Source organism: Jaculus jaculus, chromosome 19 (assembly GCF_020740685.1).
Source record: "Jaculus jaculus isolate mJacJac1 chromosome 19, mJacJac1.mat.Y.cur, whole genome shotgun sequence".
Lineage (NCBI taxonomy): Eukaryota > Metazoa > Chordata > Mammalia > Rodentia > Dipodidae > Jaculus > Jaculus jaculus.
The window spans coordinates 18,450,159-18,464,150 of NC_059120.1; the positions used below are offsets into that span (position 1 = coordinate 18,450,159).

Sequence of the window (13,992 nt, forward strand, 5' to 3'; positions counted from 1 at the left end):
TTGTACATCTGGCTTTATGTGGGTACTGGGTAACTGAGCCCAGGTCGTTAGGCTTTGCAGGCAAGCGCCTTAACCTCTGCATCATCTCTCCAATCCTCACAGAATGAGTTCTAGTAAACATTTTTGAGGGAGAAAAAGAAGCTGTAATGAGTCTAAGAGGAAAACAGAATTATGCTTGCCCACAGCTGACCGCGGCTCCAGGTGGAGAGCATCATCAAGGATCAAAGAGGCACGTGGTACACAGCCAGTAAGATTCCTCGACACTTGGCAGAGTGACTTTCACATTGTTAAGCAGTTAAGCAGTACCAACGTCATACAGCTGTCACTCAGCACAGTGCCACGGTGACATAAGCGTGGCTTATTACTGACTTTTTACATGAATGACTGAATTTTTCAGAACTCAGATTTTGAAAAACAAGGTCATGTAATCTTAGGACTTCTTAGAAACTAAGGCTCTACAAGGTCATCTCTGTTTGCTTTGAGAATCTTATTATTTTTATTTATTTTTAAATATTTATTCATTTGAGGTAGGGGGAGGGAGAGAATATGGGTGCACAAGGGCCTATTAGCCACTGTGCATGAACTCCAGACACGTGCGCCACCTCGTGCAGCTGGCTTATGTGGGTACTGGAGAATTGAACCTGGGTTCTTAGGCTTCATAGGCAAGTGCCTTAACTGCAAAGCCATCTCTCCAGCCCGAGAATTTTTATTTTTAATTCAGGTTATCCTTCTGGACTCTTGGTTATAATGAGTAACTGAAATGAAGGCGTGGATACCAAAAAAATATTTTAATATGGAATTATGTCCTTTAAAACGGGTAATTATTGACAGGGTCTTGGAACAGATGTTTTGAGTTTAATGTCTTCCCCGGAGTCTGCACTGTTACTGCGCATGTGGCCTAGAAACACTGTTTTTGGGTAGAAGCTTGCAGTTTGATGGAAGAGATGAAGAGTTGTGGGGGGGGGGGCTGGGAGCAAGGGACTGGGAAGAGGAAACAGCTGGACAGAACAGGACCTCAAAGGACACTAAAACACTCAGAAGGCTTTTAGGAATAATTCCTCAGTAGACTGAGTGTTTGAAGGATAGGATACTTTTTTCTGACTCTTGTGCATCTTGGCCTACCCCTGCCAAGCTTGAATCAGTTTATGTCCTCTGTAACTCCAAGGCTGAGCTGAGCTGCTCAAGGGTCTGAGGAGATAGCTCCGTGGCTAAGAGTGCTTACTATGTAAGCATGAGGCACTGAGTCCCATCCCCAGCACCCACTGAGGAGAAGAGAAAAAGGAGCTGGCCTCATGGTGGTGTGTGTCTTTAATCCCAGCACTGGGGAGGCACAGGTAGGTGTGATGGGTTGGGGTGGTGAGATGCCATGCATTTCTCTGCAAGCGTCTCAGGGGCAGCTTTGCAGAGAGTCCTAATCACCTGTGAGTTTGTGCTGTGATTCTTAACCTACATCTGGAGACTTATTAATAGCTACAGGCTACTGCCAGGTGACAGGCGATCATGAAGGAAGTAGTAAAGTAGAAAGAAATGGACAGTGAGAACTTACCAGGCGTTTTACTGAAAGTTAAGGCCATGTGTTTGGCTTCGCAAACAACATTTGCGTTCTTTATTAAGTTAATTATTTGCAAGCGGAGAGAAATAAACAGAAGGAAGGATGGGTGTCCCGGGGCCTCCAGCCACTGCAAACGAACTCCAGATGCCTGTGCCACTTTGTGCATCTGGCTTTACGTGGGTATTTGGGACTTGAACCCAGGTCATTAGGCTTTGCAGGCAAGTGCCTTAATTTCCGAGCCCTGTCATCAGCCTTCTTAAGCCAGCCCCTTTAGTTGGGGGTGGTGGCTCATGTATTTAATGTCAGCACTTGAGAGGCTGAAGTAGGAGGACTGCTGTGAATTTGAGGCCATCCTGGGCTACAGAATGAGCTCCAGGTCAGTCTGGATTGAGTGAGAGCCTGCCTCAAAAACAAACAGAACAGAAAACAGGGGTCTGGGGAGATGGCTTAGTAGTTATAGGTGCTTGCTTGCAAAGCCTGCTGGCCCAGGTTCAGATCCTCAACTATCCAGATAAAGGCTGGCTAGGCATTCAATTGAAGTTGCAAAAGACCTTGGTACATGCACGCACACAATAAATAATTTAAAAATAAGACAACAGGTGGGCGTGGTGGTGCATGCTTTTAATCCCAGCACTTGGGAGGCAGAGGTCGGAGGATCACTGTGAGTTCGAGGCCACCCTGAGACTACATAGTGAATTCCAGGTCAGCCTGAGCCAGAGTGAGACCCTGCCTCAAAAAACAAACAGAAAAAAAAAAAAAAAAAAAGACAACAAAAAGCCTCATTAGAGAAAAAAAAAAAATAATCATCTCTGTGGAGACAGCTCAGTGGGTAAGAGTAAGGTGGTGGCACCTGCCTTTAATCCCAGCACTGAGGAGCTACAGGCAGGATTACTGACTTGGAGGCCAGCCTGGGCTGTAGTGAGATGGTACCTTGGAAAAACCAGGGGTGAGGGGGAGGGAGAGTAGGAGAAAGGAATTCAGGAAACAAATATTAGCTGGTTAGGTTCTGAACTGGACAGACTTTGTACCTTGGCATATGAGTGGCTGTCCTGGAACCTGTTGAACTTCTGCTACTGAGTAATTCCGAAAAGGCTGACAGAGGCAGTAGTAGATGGTGGATAGAGCTTTGTGTCCCCAGCGTGAGTCACGGAGGTCCTTGAGAATCTGGTGCGTGAAGAACCTCGCTGGCCCCACCCTGGGAGCTTGGGGAACGCAGGCTGAGATGCAGCCCGCAGGGTCCCTGGCCTTGACTTTCCCGTAGAACTCACTATTGTCTTAGGAATTTAGAGTGTTGAGGAAATGACCCAAATTTTATACTTAGCCAAAACCTGTGTTCCTCTCTCTCCACCTGACCACTTTCGAGACATTGGGACAGCTGTTAAACTTCTCTGACCCTGTTTCCTCATCTGGGAATATGAGGACATGGTTTTTAGAGATCTGTTGGGAAATGTTAAGACCTATGGCATATTAAAATGAGGTGCTATGTAGCACTGAGTTGGACCTTAATTTGTATTGTTTTCTTGCTGTGCTCTGAGTTTGGAGACAAGAACGACTTCACTTAAGCGACAGGCTCATGATAGCCAGAGCTGTCACAGACAGTCCGAAGAGATTCGAAATATAAGGGCAGACAGGTTCCAGATGCCAACTCCTGGAGTTGGCCCTGGCTCATGGCAGCTTCTTGAGCCATCTGTTTACTTTTTTCCTTTAATTTTAACACCACTCTGAAGTTGACCTAAGTCATAATTCCACACAAATGAGCACGAGTTCCCCAGAACTTTGGAACCGGTCTGTGTGATTCCTTTTCTGGGTGAAAAGTTGGTTTATTTATATTCCCAGGGTAATCGGTAGACGGTAAATACATGTTGATGGGCTCAAGACCCGGCTGCTCGGCGTGGGGAGCCCGGAGCTCCCGGTGCGGGTGCCGGGCTCGCCCCGTCCCCTCCTCCAGTCCGTGACAGTCGGGCGCACGTTTGAGTCAGCCAGGCGCAGGACAAGTCGCTTCCCATCCTGGAGCCCTCGTGAATCTGCTGGGATGTGGCAGTTAACTTTCCAGATTTGCATACTTGCAGCCACCACTTCCCCGGGAAAGGCTCAGCCTAGACTTTGTTTTACACCTTCCCCGAGGTGATTGCTTTTGATTATTTTTTTTTTTTGGGGGGGGGAGGTTAGTGGTGGAAGCGAGGGCCTGGGTGGGGAGGGCAGGATCAGATCAGAGGGAAGTCAAGGCCCGGGGACTCACCGGGGGGTGGGTGGGGGTGGGGGGACAAACCAAGCCCCGGCTGCGGGGATGGAGGGAGGTTCGTGCGGACAGCGCGGAGCCCGCGGCCGGGCAGGCCGGGAAGGGCCGGGGCTGAGCCGGGTCGCGGGCGGCTGCGGGGCGGGGAGGCCGCGGGGAGGAGAGCGCAGCGCGGAGCGGAGCGTGGCGGGGATGCCGCGGGCCCGCGCTCCCTCCCGCCGGCTGCAGGCGCTCAGCTCCCCCGGTTCTCTCTCTCTCTTTCTCTCTCTCTCACTCTCCACCAATGCTTTCAAACAGGAAGTGCGCTGCTGTCCGTAACGTGCCGCCGGCTCCCGGGATGGACGAGTGAGGTCTCGCGTCGCCCGCGGTTCCAGCCTCCGGAGCCCGCCCGCAGAGTGTCCCCGAGAGCGCCCTGAGGGAGCAGGGTGGCCGGCTGGTCCAGGTGCGCGGGGGCACCCGGGATGGGGGGGCTGGGGATGGGGAGGGGAGCGCATGAGCCCCGAGCCCAGCTCAGCTCTGCAGCCTCGCTGCCTTCTCTGGGTCGCCTGTCCCCCGCCGCTGACCTTCCTCATCCAAGGGTCCCCTGTCACTCCAGGTGTCTGGACCCCGGGGCGCGGGGCGGGAAGGCTCATGGGGAGCGGTGGGCGCCTCGTCGCTCTAGGCGGGCGCTGTCCAGGCTGGGATGCCCGCAGGCTGCATCTGGGACTGCCTGAGAGTGCCCAGCTGCCCTGGCCACCCGCCCTTCCAGCTGCTTTGTTCCTGCCCTGGGGCTGCCTTCTGCAATGTTCTGAGAAGCTGGAGGCAGACACTTGGGTGTCACGGATGTTGGGGTGAGAGTGGAAAAGGAAGGGGGAGCTGTGGGTGAAGTGTCAAGGTGAGGGAGGCTGGGCACCCAGGCTCAGGGAGCCCAGGGAGGCAGGTTGCTGGCCTGCCTGCTTGGAAAGAGCCACACCGTCACCAACGGAGCAAATTAGTGTTGCAGACACACACGCGCACACACACATACACTGGAAAGGTAGCTACCACAAATGAGGGTGAGCCGTTGAGTCCTGAGGTGTTTAGTCTGGTGTGTGGCTTGTTGGCTGCCGTGTTTCCACTGTGTCAGACCCGGTGCCTTGTAAGTTGGAACCTGACATTTGTATTGAGTCAATTCCATTGGTCACCAAACCCAAATTAAGATTGCCATCCCCGATTTCCCAGGGAGATTAGAATTTGCTAACCCTATCTTGTTCCAGCTCAGGTTTTCAGAGAATAAAATGCTAAGGAACAGGTTGGTTTGCACATAGACTCGGCTTCATCTCTCTGGTTGTACTTTTCAAACTGTCAAATTGCCTTCTCCCCCCAGTGAGACCAGGATTTCTCTACCTGGTGTAACTCATCTTAAGGAGGGAAACTAGGCAAGTGGGTTGGCGAGAAGGGTTGGTGTGATGGGATGAGTATATAACAAAATGATTGAACAATCCGAAACTCAGCAATTATTTCACAAGTGACCAGAAGGAAGGAAGGTGAGACTCTGCCAAAGAAAGGTCTTTTTCTGTTCATACTCTGGACCTTCATATCGTTGGGAAGCCAAAGTGTTTTAGGAGGCAGGCCGAATTGTCTAATTGCAATTCATGCCTACTATACCATTCTAATGCTGGCAATTTTTACAGCCAAATGTATTTGCTTCACAATTATATTTGCTTTGAAAGGGACAACTGTCCTCCTCAGGTTGGCTGCTGTGTGTACCACCAGCCCCTCTCCCCCATTCTTATTCATTATCAACAGTACTAAAGTAATTTGAATTATAAGATCTTACGTTCCAGTAATCCTTCAGAACTTTAATCTCTCTCTTCCTTTCTCGGTTCTGTTTTGTTTTGTGTGAGACAGGGTCTTCCTCTATCTAGCCCAAGCTGACCTGGAACTCACTCTGTAAACCCAGGCTGGCTTTGAACTCAAAAGTGCTGGGATTAAAAGTGTGAGCCATCACACCAAGTTCAAACTTGAATCTCATAAAATGTCAAATTGAGCCCTGTGACATTGGCAGTTGGAATAATTATATTAGCAGTAATAACCAAGATATTCTATAAGAACTGAGCAATTAATTTCCTCCTCCTACACAAGGACTTAAGATAGAATTTAATAGTGAGATATCTGTGGTAAGAGAGTGAAAACAGGGGCTGGAGAGATGTCTTTGCAGTTAAGGTACTTGTCTGCAAAGCCCAAGGACCTGTGTTCTACTTCCCAGATCCCACGTAAGCCAGACACACAGTGATGCATGCACAAGGTCGCACATGCACACAAGGTGAGACATGCATCTGGAGTTCAATTACAGTGGCTGGAGGCCCTGGTGTGCCAATTCTCAGTCTCTTTCTCTGTCATTTAACAAAAATAAAAGCCAGTCTGTTGGGCTTGCCTCAAACAAAAAAGGTGAAAACAAGTCCCTCCCCTTTCTTCCTGTCCCCTCTTGTCTTTTCTGCTGGTGATTGAGCCCAGGATATTGTACATGCTTTGTACACTAGCATTCCATCACTCAGCTACGTTTCCATCCCCAAGAGAGGTGATCAAAAGACCATAGAAGTTGAGGTATTGTGGTTTTTGTTGTTGTTGTTTGTTTTCTGTTCTTGAAATTTACTCTCCCAGTGTCTGTAACTAGATTTAGTTGTATTTACATGAATGTTGACTTACAGTCTGCCAAAATTCCAATGGCATGTTTTAATTTATAGGTATCTTTTGTCAGGTCTTACTTAGCATGTGTCTTTTGAAAGGGTCAGACACCATATTTTAACTTGGCAGTATAACACAAAAAACTCTCTCTGGTTTTCCCCTAGAACAGTTTATGCCCCAGAAAATATATGAATTCATAATGGGTATGCATATACCACCTCTGCCACCATACATTCCTGACTCCCCTACTCCAGCTAGGATACCCCACAGAAAAGGTCACATTATAGAAGAGCATGGGTGAACCCACTGAACTGTAAACTACACATTAATTCTTTTTTTTGTTCATTTTTATTTATTTATTTGAAAGTGACAGAGAGAGAGAGAGAGAAAGAGGCAGACAGAGAGAGAGAGAGAGAGAGAATGGGCACTCCAGGGCCTCCAGCCGCTGCAAATGAACTCCAGATGCGAACGCCCCCTTGTGCATCTGGCTAGCATGGTTCCTGGGGAATCGAGCCTCGAACCAGAGTCCTTAGGCTTCACTGGCAGGCACTTAACTGCTAAGCCATCCCTCCAGCCCTACACATTAATTCTTTTCATAGTAGTCCCTACATGGAGGCTAGGCATGCAGCTTAATTGATAGAATGACTGGTGGGCACAGACTCCTGGGTTTGATCCTTAGTACTGCTTAAACCAGTCGTGGTGGGTACAAGCTTATAATCTCTGGCCTCCAGAAGTGGAGGCGAGAGGACCAGAAGTTCAAGGTTATCTTAGGTTTATATTGAATTTGTGACTTGGTACATGTGACCCTCATTTAAAAAAGAAGAAAGAAGAAGGTCCCTAGATGGAAATAAGTCTTTGTTTGTTTGGCTGTGTGTGTGTGTGTGTTTTTTTTTTTTTCTTTTTGAGGTAGGGTCCCATTCTAGCCCAGGCTGACCTGGAACTTACTTTGTAGTCCCAGGCTCACCTCGAACTCACAGTGATCCTCCTGTCTCTGTTTCCCAACTTTTGGGATCAAAGGTGTACCACCATTCTCAGCTTTTTGTTTTCTTATTTTTGTAGTAAAATGGAGTCTTTCACTAGCTAGAATTTTCATGTTACATCTAGAAGAATATAAATTTAAATCTCTTTTCATTAGGAAACATTAAATGAAACATTTATTTATTTTCTTTCCACTAATTAGTGTCTTTAGTGTCCTACAATCCCCATTCTGTAATACTTGTCAAGACATTAGGGAGGGGAGGGGATGTGGCTTAGTAGGTAGAGCCTAGCATGCATGAGTTCTATCCTCAACACTGTAGAAACCAGGCATGGTGGTGCATGCCTATATTCATGGAATGTATGCTTTTCTTCCCTTCCTCCCTTCTTTTCTTCCTTCCTTTTAAGTAAGGATAGAGGAATAAAGTGATACATATATCCATGTTTCATTGATTCACAACTCACTGCCATTTCTGACTGTACAGATGAGCCTCAGGGGCTGGCAAAGCAAGATTGTTCCTTCGATTGTCCCTTCCACAGAGAGGCTCAGAATGAAAGAGTAACAAGCTTTGATGTTAAATGCCAAGGAAAAGTTAATGGCAGAGAGCAGTGTAGGAGTGGAGATAAATGCAAGTTAAGATTGTCATTGTTTCAACCTCTCTTACTTTTCTTCATGTGTTTTTGTGTAAAATAAAGATTATCTTCTCCATCAGAAATTGCAAGCCATGAAGCATCAATTCTCAACTCTCTCAAAACCAGGGAGATTTTGTTTAATGTTAAAAGATTTCAAAAGTCTTGACTTACTTAGTTGTATGTGGATATGAATTAATGACCACAGCACCTTGGGATGTAGAAAGTAATAGCACATTATTTGTTTGAGGTAGGAATTCCGATCGATCAATCGATCTATCATCTATCTATAATCTACCTTAATCCACTGGTTATAAATTAGGGCCAAAGGAACAAAGTGCTGAACACTGAAAATGTAGTGCTCAACCCGCACAGAATACTACCCGTCAGGTATAAGGCCTTCCAGGTGGAATTTTACCTCTGCATTGTACATTAAGTTGGTGATATGCCAAGTCCTGCCTTTGGCCCTCATCTTGTTTCCGGGTTGTTTTTCGTGATCAGTTCTGAGGTCTGTCTAGTTAATTTGGTCATAGAGAACAAGATTTCTGCTAAGAGCACTCCCCTCCGTGAGCATGCCTGTGTTTGCCAGGACTCTGACAGCAGTTATAGACTCATCACTCATACATAACCACCACCTTACCAACCTCGTGTTCATTTTCTAGATACTAAAAGAGCCTTCCCCGCCCTTAACCTTTATAGTTTTTTTGTAAGTGTATGGAAAGAGACCTGTTATTTATTCCTGTTGTGCAGTGGGAAAGACATCAAAGTTTATATTGAGTCAGGTTGGTTTGCATGCCTATTGTTAAAGCCATTCTGTCTATATTCTCTTCATATTCCTTTTAAGCACTGAAATCTATTAGGGTTACTACATGAAGTTCTTGGTCATAAAAGAGAAATTACTTCTTGGGTCAGGCACGGTGGTTCATGCCTGTAATCCCATTAAGAGTTACAAGGTAACCTGAGTTATATTTTGAGATCCTGTCTTCGAAAAAAACATATCCATATTTATTTAACACCTCATGCTATTTTCCAGACACTTTACAGAGACGAGCTATTGTTCTCTTGGTCTTGCACGGGGTGGATAATGACCATGTTAATGGAAAGAAACTGAGGCAGGCATCGATTGTGATGTAACCCGAGTCACACTGACAAGACCTGTACTCAGACTTGTGCAGCCCTGGTTCCGAGACATCATCTCTTTACCTCCTGCTTTCAGTCTTTACCTCAGTCTATAAAAAGAACAGCCATGGGGCTGGAGGAATGGCTTAGCGGTTAAGGCGTTTGCCTGCAAAGACAAAGGACTTAGGTTCGATTCCCCAGGCCCACATTAGCCAGATGCACAAGGGGGTGCATGCATCTGGAGTTCGTTTGCAGTGGCTGGAGGCCCTGGTGTGCCCATTCTCTCTCTCTGTCTTTCTCCCCCTGTCAGATAAATAAATAGAAATAAAAAAAAGAAAGAAGAGCTGTGATTATGGTTTGTTTAGATTTACCTTCTACTTCTCTCTTTCTCTTTCTCTTGGAGGCAGGGTTTCACTCTATTCAAGATTGACCTGACACTCTCTGTGTAGCCCAGGCTGGTCTCAAACTCACAGCAAATCTCCTAGCATAGCCTCTGGAGGGCTTGGATTAAAGGGGCACACTGCCAGTTTACCTCCCTTTTCAGCAAAGGTTAACTTAAAACTATGGAGAATTTGTACATGTTAGGAATAGGAACATGAAAGAGTCAATGGTTTTATAAATAGTTTTGGCTTTCCTGTGGTATATATTTATTTTTCCCAAGGAACCTGGCTGTACAGTGGAATGTATTAGCCTTCTTGGGAGTCTCTTGAGACAGTTGTGTATAGGCAGTATTGCTGGATTACAAGCCCTTTCCTATAGCCCAGCACTAAGACTGTTGTAAAGCAGCCTTCTTGCCGTTACCTGTGTTCCTTAACTATCTTATTAATTTTACTTGAGACTGGATTTAAACTCATTGTGTGGCAGACAGAGGATGACCTGCCATTCCTGATCCTTCAGCCTCTTCTTCCCAAGTGCTGGGATTTCAGGTTTGCAACGAGAACCCCTGATTCACGTGGCGCTGGGGAGTGAACCCAGGGCTTTGTGCCTGCTGGGCAGGCACTCTGCCAACCGAGCGACATCCAGCTCATTTCCTACCTCTTTATACCTATAACTATGTCTTCTGGAGTTATGTCTACTTATCTGGAACATTCTGCCGTGACATAATTTGATGACAATTTGCCTTTCACATTACATTTCCCCCCTGATTTTATGTGGTAGTTTTTAGCAGTTGTGGCTTCCTTCCACATGAGCTTTTCTATGTAGGGCACTGGTGGCTAGCTTCAGACTTCTCTCTCTGTGCTTATAGAGCTTTGATGTGCTTTCCTGGTATGGTTTTGCATGAATGTTTTATGAGTCATGATGGGGTAATACTTGGGCGCATATTCTTGAAAGCCTGTTAATTATAGATGTGACTTTATTATTGGGAGAACCTCGTCAGTGTTCAGCTTGATTTGCTTCAAGTTCACCCTGCATCATTTCTGTTCTCAGCTCGCTGGTTCTCATTCCTCTACTTTCCAGTTTACGTCACATTGAATGTTACGTTCCTTCATCTGCATGTCTGTGCAAAGTGTGATGCTCTTTATGCGAGTACTTGTTAAAAATAAGTTTGAGGGCTGTGGAGAGAAGACCTGCCCAGCATGCACGAAGCCCTGAGTACGGTCGCCAGCCCGGCATCAAACTGGACTTGGTGGTGCTCTCCCATAATCCAAGCCCTCAGGAGGTAGAAGCAGGAGGATCAGAAGTTCAAGGTCTCTGTGTAGTGAGTTTGAAGTCTACCAAGGCTACGTGAGACTCTGTCTCAAAAAAATTAGTTATAAATTAATTTTTATTTCTAAATTTGAGATCACTATTGAAAAAGAAATTTGGTCTCAACCTGTTTGTTAGACACCCCTCCCCGCCCTCATGTCCTTATAAGTCTGCAAGATGCAGACACAGTGCACGTACCTGTGAGATAAAAGTTTGTGGTTTGGCTTTGTGTTTAAATATCAAACAAACAAAACAGGAAATGAACTTGAAAATTGTCATCAAACAAGCTTAAAACATTTATTGCCAGAATTCCCCCCACCCCCCGCCAAGAAGAAAGAAATGTGGTTTCAAAATAAGCTATTGTGGCGGCTAGAGAGATGGCTCATGGCTCAGCAGGTAAGGTCCTTGTCTGAAAAGCCTAATGACCCGAGTTCAGTTTCCAGTACTCACAAAAAGCCAGATGCACAAAGGGGCGCGTGCATCTGGAGTTTGCAGCAGCTGGAGGCTCTGGCACACCCATTCTCTTTGTCCATCTCTCCTCTCTCTCTCTCTCTCTCTCTCTCTGCTTGCAAATAAATGAGTACAAATGTTTAAAAAAATAAGATATTGCATAACAAGGATATAGCCATCAGTTTTAGAATTACATGGATCATAGGTGTTTTTATTTTTTTTGTTTTATCTGTAGATTTTTAGAATCTTTGTTTTGAGACAGGGTGTTATGTAGCCCAGGTGAGCCTGGAACTCTATGTATATTGGAGGGTGACCATGAAGTCCTGTTCAGTCCTGCCTCCACTTCCTAACTGCTAGCCTTACAGTTGTGTATCGCCACAGCCCAGTTTTATGGGGGCCAAGTTGAGGCTTCGTGTATGCTAGGTAGGCATTCTTTCAAGACAGCCCCATCCCTGTCCCCTAGTATGCTGGTCTTCACGTAATACAGACATGTAGACAGCTTTAATCTTCACAAGCTTTAAAAAGTGTATTTTATTTTTATTTATTTATTTAATTGACAGAGAAAGAGGGAGAGAGAAAGAGCATGAATGGACACGCCAGGGCCTCCAGCCACTGCAGACGAACTCCAGACGCGGGTCCTGGGGAATGGAACCCACATGCTTTGACTTTGCAGGCAAATGCGTTTACCGCTAAGCCATCCCTCTAGCCCCCTTTACAAGATTTACTAAGCTTGTTGTAAGTCTGATAAAATTCTAACACAGAATGTTCTGGAGTCAAAAACCTGTGTTAGACAGATAAAACCTATCTGTGAGCTGTTAGAATTGCTCTAACCATGCTTCCGACATGACCTCTGCATCAGCTAAGTTTAACTAGCACAGAAGTTTCCTGTTTCTGATGCAGGTTCCTCTGCGCCCTCCTCACCTGCTATCTCACCCACCTGTCCTACTAACCTTTCTTATTCAATTATCCTAATATAATTGACAGCTGAGCTACTTACTCCGTTCAGCAGACGTTTGCTGAGCTCCAGACTCCTAGATCTTATTTCCCCCTCTGTCTTCCTCCTGTGTACCAGACACCGGGTTCAGTTCTGAGTGAAAATCAGAACGGACCGGAGCTCAGGCGTTCGCATCATCACTGTGAACTAGAATTGGAAGTTAAGGCCCATTGCAGAAATATGCTGTGATAAATAGCAGAGTAGAGTGCAAAGGAAGAGAATGATTTTGCTCAGTTCTATTTGTTGGGGAAGAAGTCCTGAAGGTGGTGATGGTGGTGCTGAATATTGAACAGATCTCATTTACGAGGAAGAGCAGGAAGGAGCCCTCCACATGGAACAGGCCGGGTTCGAAGGTGTAGGGAGCTGTGTGTGGAGGAACATGGAGTGTAAGGACTGCGGCGGGAAACAGCAGCCTGCGGTGCCTCTGGCTTGTGTTTTTCATTCAGCTCCTAGCTAGGGTCGCACGTGCTCCGTTCTGGAAGTTTGGGTTTTGTCCTGATAGTGTGGAAACCGTCAAAGGTCTGTGAAGGCAGTGCTCAAGTCACAGTCTTAAGGTAGGTGGCCAAGAAGCATGGTGTTCAGCGGCCACTACAGTCATCCAGGCCAGTGTGACCAGAACCCAGTCAGAAGTGATGGTGACAAGAACAGAGAGAAAGGAGACAGTGGACTGATGAAAACACTTAGTAGAAAGAATTAGTTCTGCGTTAGCTAGAAAGTGAGAAGGGACTGAGAAGAAAGAGGAGGACTGGCAGGTTTCTGATTGAGAGGATTCTCAGTGGGTGTCAATACTCAGGATAAGTTTAGAGGGCTGGAGAAATGGCTTAGTGGTTAAGGCATTTGCCTACAAAGCCAAAGGACCCAGGTTCAATTCCCCAGAACCCACATAAGCCTGATGCACAATGTGGCACGTGTATCTGGAGTTACTTTGCAGTGGTTAGAGGCCCTGGTGCACCCATTCTGTCTGTCTCTCTCTCTTCTTTTCTCTCTCAAATAACAATAAAAAACAATGAGTTCAGAGAGTGAGTTCTGTGTGAAGTGAAGGGAGGGTGTCTGCAGAGCATTGAGGACAGTGGGCTGCAGGAGAGAGATTAGGGCTGGAGCATATGTGACCTTCATGAGAGCCATGAATGTCGTTGACATCCCGTAGCTATGGCCAGAGATCAGAGCCTCCATGTACAAACAGAAAGGGGTTGGTCATATAATCTTTATAATTATCCTCCCCCCCCCCAAAAAAAAATCCTAGCTATTGTGTTTTATATACAAGGTGTCTGAAGCTCAGGTAAGCAGTGCCAAGTCACCCAGGTAGTAAATGGGAATAGCTGTCACATCTCTCCGAGGACACAGGAAGGTCACTTAGAGTGAAATGAAAATGAGGCTGGATTTGGCAATCAGGTGTTCGGTAAAAGAGTTCCAGAGTCTCAGGCTGGATCACTGCAGGTGATCAGCAGAAGAGAGGTGGGGGCCATCGGCATGTGTTTGTATGTTTCCATGTATGTGAGGGAATGTTTTGGTGTATGTGACGGTGATTGGCACATGTCGTTTGAGAATGTTGAAGGAGACACGTCTAAGGTGGGGAGTAACTAGTGGAGAAAGTTGGAGAAGATTGGAGGACCAAGTTCAGGAGCGCACATGCTCAAAGGGTTGGCTTTAGCGTGAAGCTGGGACCGTCATTCTGTTGAGACCAAGGCAGAAACAGACTCGTGT

General features: G+C 46.3%; 1 protein-coding gene across 2 annotated transcripts in view; it reads left to right on the top strand.

The window, feature by feature from the left end:
* Lrrc8d (leucine rich repeat containing 8 VRAC subunit D) overlaps positions 1-13,992 on the top strand; it is a 152,792-nt gene that overhangs the window by 33,716 nt on the left and 105,084 nt on the right. Inside the window, exons 1-2 of one of the 2 annotated variants that reach the window (XM_004653671.2) lie at positions 3,537-3,676; positions 4,086-4,230. The gene's annotated coding sequence lies outside the window, so the exon portion shown is untranslated. Of the gene's footprint in view, positions 1-3,536; positions 3,677-4,085; positions 4,231-13,992 lie in introns of those variants that run through there. The other variant, XM_045138662.1, reaches the window with a different exon arrangement.